Source organism: Triticum dicoccoides, chromosome 1B, assembly GCF_002162155.2.
Source record: "Triticum dicoccoides isolate Atlit2015 ecotype Zavitan chromosome 1B, WEW_v2.0, whole genome shotgun sequence".
NCBI lineage: Eukaryota > Viridiplantae > Streptophyta > Magnoliopsida > Poales > Poaceae > Triticum > Triticum dicoccoides.
The window spans coordinates 74,379,868-74,385,567 of NC_041381.1; positions in this window are offsets into that span (position 1 = coordinate 74,379,868).

The window sequence follows — 5,700 nt, forward strand, 5'->3', positions numbered from 1 at the left end:
TCGGAGCCGGCTGCGCAGATCGAGGACGGGTGTCTAGACACCGCCTCGGGGGCTGCAACCTCTACGACGATGGAGCCGAATACTGACCTTGTCCCTTGTGAACCTCGTGACTCCGAGGTGCCGGACTCCTCGCCGGATTCCGAACGTCCCGCGCCCCTCCAATCGAATCCGGTTAGGCGCCGATCATGGAGTTCACCGCTGCGGACATCTTTCAGCACTCACCTTTTGGCGACATCCTGAATTCGCTAAAGTATCTCTCGTTATCAGGAGAGTCCTGGCCGGATCACGGTCAGGACGGTTGGGATGCGGACGACGAAGAAATTCAAAGCCCACCCACCACCCACTTCGTAGCCACTGTCGACGACCAACCGACGTGCTAGACTTCGACTCCGAAGACATCGACGGTATGGACGACGATGCCGGAGACGACCAAGAACCAGCGCCTACTGGGCACTGGAAAGCCACCTCAAGTCACGACGTATACATGGTGGATACACCAAAAGGAAGCGATAACGAGGAACAATGGGATGCGGCGAAGGATAATTCCCCCGAAAAACAACCAAAACGGCGACGCAAGCGCCGCCCGAAGTCCCGCCTCGATAACAACAGCACCCACACTGACCCAGCCGTAGAGCAGGGCGAACCAATGGACGACGAACATGCCACCAAGAAACCATCCGAACAGGATGAATTGGACGAGCAACCCATCCCCGGAAAAAACAACAGTCCAGACGATCTCACGCCGGACACATCACCGGAGCATAAGAACCTTCACAAAAGGCACGTCGCCACTGCAAGAAGTTTGAAGAAGCAGAAGCGGAAGCTCAAAACAGCGGAAGACGTACTCAGAATGAGATGGAGCAAAGTACTCAAGACCGCAGATAAATACGGCGATAGTCACCAAGCAAAGAGCTACCCGAAGCGCAAGCTGTTGCCCGAATTTGACGAGGAGGCCGTAGAGCCCCCACAGTCAAAAAACAAAGAGACCGCCTGGCCGGATAGACGACCAGATGACAGGCTAAGAGCGGCAAGCGGCGCCACACACAAGCCGGCACACGATCCACATAAGGATCCTCGCAAAAAGGATGGCCCGGTCAAGTCCATCTATGGGCCAAAAAAGAAGGCTCCAGGAAGCAACACAACACGCCGAGTGTTTGAAGATAACGACACACCTAAATACAGGGGCGCCGCACACCCACTATGTTTCACCGATGAGGTACTGGATCATGAATTTCCAGCGGGATTCAAGCCCGTAAACATAGAGGCATACGACGGAACAACAGACCCCAGAGTCTGGATTGAGGATTACATCCTACACATACATATGGCTAGAGGAGACGATCTCCATGCCATAAAATACCTACCCCTCAAGCTCAAAGGGCCAGCTCGGCATTGGCTCAAAAGCCTCCCAGAAAATACCATTGGAAGTTGGGAAGATCTCGAGGATGCGTTTCGAGCAAATTTCCAGGGGACTTATGTCCGCCCTCTGGATGTAGACGATTTAAGTCACATAACTCAACAGCCCGGAGAGTCAGCACGCAAATTTTGGAACAGGTTCCTCACCAAAAAGAACCAAATAGTCGACTGTCCGAACACCGAAGCCTTAGCAGCCTTTAAACATAACGTCCGAGACGAATGGCTCGCCAGACACCTCGGCCAGGAAAAACCAAGAACAATGGCCGCGCTAACAAGCCTCATGACCCGCTTTTGCGCAGGGGAAGATAGCTAGCTGGCAAGATGCAGCACCAGCGACCCGAGTACATCCGAGGTCAGGGATGGAAATGGGAAATCACGACGCAGAAAAGATCAGTGCGGGAATAAGGAAAACGGCCCAAATAGCACGGCGGTCAACGCCGGGTTCAAAAGCTCTCGGCCGAATAACAAAGCACTGCCCCTTAAGGACAACAGTGATGAGCTATCCAACCTAAACAAAATCTTGGATAGGATATGTCAAATCCACAGTACCCCCGGGAAGCCTGCAAATCATACCCACAGAGATTGTTGGGTCTTCAAGCAGTCCGGTCGACTTAACGCCAAACACAAGGGGCTCGACACACCAAGCGAAGACAATGACGAACCCCACAAGCAGCGTGCTAGAAAACAAAAGACTTTCCCACTAGAAGTCAAAACAGTGAACTCACTTCATGTGATAACAAGGAAAAATAGTGCGGCACCTACTAAAGCACGCGCCGCACGGTCCACCCCAGCGGAGTCCCGAAATTGGATGTCAAAACCAATTACTTTCGACCATCAGGATTACTCCAGAAGTATTCGAAACGCAGGAGGGACTGCTTTGATATTGGATCCCATAATCGATGGACTACAATTCACACAAGTCCTAATGGATGGCGGCAGTGATATAAACTTGATATACCAAGACACCATCCGCAAAATGGGGATAGACCCTACCAAAATTCGCCATAGCAGCACTTCCTTCAAAGGAGTGACGCCATGCCTTTATGCCAATTGTACAGGCTCTGTACTACTAGAGGTTGTGTTCGGTTCATCCGACAACTTCCGTTGCGAAAAGCTAATCTTCCATATCGCCCCATTCAAAAGTAGCCATCAAGCACTACTGGGACGCGAAGCTTTCGCCCGCTTTAACACAATACCGCATTACGCATCTCTTACACTTAAAATGCCTGGTCCACGCGGCATAATCTCATTAAAGGGTAACTTCGAGTGTTCCTCGACCACGGAAAATGTGAGACTGCTTTGACAGCCACACACTAATCCGGCCTTGCTGATCAAAGCCCCTAAAAACAGGTCATTCAGACCTCGAACACGGTTAGGCGAGTCCGGTATAAATAAACAAGGGGCATCCTAGCCGCATACCTCTTTACAAGGGGCTGCACGCATGAACAATGAGAGCCAATAAAGATCAACTTTATTCATCTTCCAAATCATACTCTGTTTTAAATACATTTTTTGCACGATATTTTTTCCAAACTAAGTTCTTCTCTTTTACAGATGAACCACGTGCTACACCCGTCTGGGATACAGCACAACGGAGACACAGGTGCAGACGTGCAGCAGGGACCCGCTGCAAGGATTCTTTTCAGATTAAGACCCTGCGTAAACCTTTTTTACTGTCTCTTGTTGATACACATCCCCCGGTTTTCTAGCATAACCGAGGAGGAGGCTGGCGTTTTGGCATCGGTCGCGTCAGAAGTTCTCGCCCGTACCTGGACACTAGGGGCTTAGGGCATTGTTCTGCCCGTTATTATAAAGACCGAATACCTCAGGGAGTGTTCGGCGTCTCGAGTTAGGACTTATATGCATCAGCTCCGAATCATGTCTTTGGTCAAATGTTGGGTTTGCCCGGCTCCTGTGTTTTGCTGCCTTACGTTCCGCTCCATCGGCTAACGCGGCACCAGGAGAACTACTGCGATTGTGCCCCGGTTCGGCTGGGCGAGCACCTCAGTAGAGAAAGCCGAAAACTGACTGTCATGATATAGCGAGAGACTGGTCAACCACTCGATCGACTACTAGAATGTTTAGAATTCCTCCGCTTTGACGAAGGACCGCTTCCCGGTCAGGCACACACGCGCCCCGAGTTCGGAGAGCGCGGTGCCTCTAGGGGCTATATAGTAGCCCCACCATCGAGCTCCTATGGCTAAGTGAAAGTGATAAAGCATTATAGTCCGGTTGCCTAGTTTGCTATGCTATCACCTCCTTCAAAGGACCAAGACGTTGGATTAAGTGTGAAAATGCGCTTTTTTTTGCAAACACCCCCGCACCATGTGTGTGGGGGCTGAACCCAAAGACTGCCATCTTTCAGGTTATACTTACATATACATTAACGGCCGCACAGGAGATATTTCAATACTTGAACGCACAAGTATAAAAAGCCATTACATTATAAATATGGTTTCACAAATCATACATGTCATTTGAACATAACATTTTTCGAGCACTGCGACTCTATTAAACGAGCGCCCTGCAGGACTTCCTCAAAATAGTGGTCGGCGGGTAATCGGCTTTTGTCCGAACCCCGGGATGCAACATCGGTGGCATCCATCTCCGCCCAGTATGTCTTGACACGGGCGAGAGTCATCCGTGCACCCTCTATGCATGCCGACCGCTTCATCGCCTTGATATGCGGCACCGCCCCAAGGAATTGCTGCAATAAGCCAAAATAACTCTTCGGCTTCGGCCTTTCCGGCCACAGATGAGCCACCACATCCGTCATGGCTAATCCGGACAATCTATTCAGCTCAGCCCACTCAGCCAACCGATCGGTCAACGGAAGTGGATGCTCTGGACTAAGGAATTGAGACCAAAAAAGATCTTCCATTTCGTGATCCTTTTGGCTTCGGAAGTGCACGACTGCATCCGCCGCACTCGCCGCCAAATTCAGAAAAGGATCCTCCGCACCCCACAACTAGCCCAACTGAGCATACTTCGGATCCGTGAACTTCCTACGCAGCAAAAAGGGCTTTCCAGCCGCAATGTCTCCGGCCTGACGCAGTTCCTCCTTTATAGCCCGCATTGCAGAACGGGCATCCTTGGCTTTGGAGGTGGCGTTCTTCAGGTCCTCTCGCTCCACCTGGCGTTCTCTTTCAAGAACCTCATAGCGGTCGGTAGCATCTTTTAGTTTCACGGCCATTCCGGCCATGTCCTCCCTGCTTCGGCAGTGAGCAGCCTTTTCGGCTTTTAGCTCCTCCGCTGCCTTCGAGGCAGCCGCATCACTTTTTCTGGCTTGCTCCTTGGCTCGAGCAAGCTCTGCCCGAAGGTCTTCCACAGCAGCAGCACCATCTGCATCAAGCATACATGTTGTAAGGAGTGGGCATCAGCTCCCTTACCAGGTGACCGCGGAGAAACCACCTACCTTGTGACTCGTCAAGTCGTTTATTGACAAGCGCGATGTCCGCATCCGCAACGTCGAGTTGCCGCTTCAGCTTGGCAACTCTATCAGTCCGGCTGGCCACCGAATGTTCCGCCACCTGCATAGGAAAGGAGACATTTTATAACTGAGATTATGATCCTCGGCACGCTGTCGTTTTCGACAACATACCGAGTCTCAGGGGCTACTATCTATACAGGGCGCACTCTATGTGCAAAACTGTCAAAAGGTATGTCATTTTTTGCGTACCTCAAACCTCGTCAGTAAACTTCCGACGGCCTCACGCAACCCGCTCTCGGCGGATGAGATCCTTTCAATCACCGTACTCATTAATGTGCGGTGATCTTCTGAGATACACGCCCTCTCGAGCAGATCCTGCAGCTCCACCGGCCGTACTCCAGTGGGTGCCGAACTCCCCGGCCCCGCCGGACTCGGGGAGACCCTCTGTGACGACACCTCAGGGTCGTCCGCCCCGCCTGACGGGGTGGCAGATGGAGGCATTTCGCTCTCCATCATCTCCGGACGAAGGTCCCTCGAGGATGAGCTCTGCTGAGAAGGGCTGAGATCCGAACTACAAGGTAAAAACTTCGGTTATCCTTAGAAATAAGATAGGGATGTCCCTTATCACAAAACTCCCCTTTTTTCTACTTACGGCTCGCTGGAGGGCTGATTCCTTCGGGGAGACTGTGCGGCCGGGAATCCTCCCGGCGCGGGAACCTCCGGTGCAGATTTCTTTCCCCGCTTTGAGGCCTTGGCGTCCGGGTCTTCGGAAGCAGTCCTCTTCTCCCCCTGGAGGGAGGGATTCTTGATTCCCCCCTTACTGAGAGCCTCTGTAGCAGAGGTGGTAGTTTCCC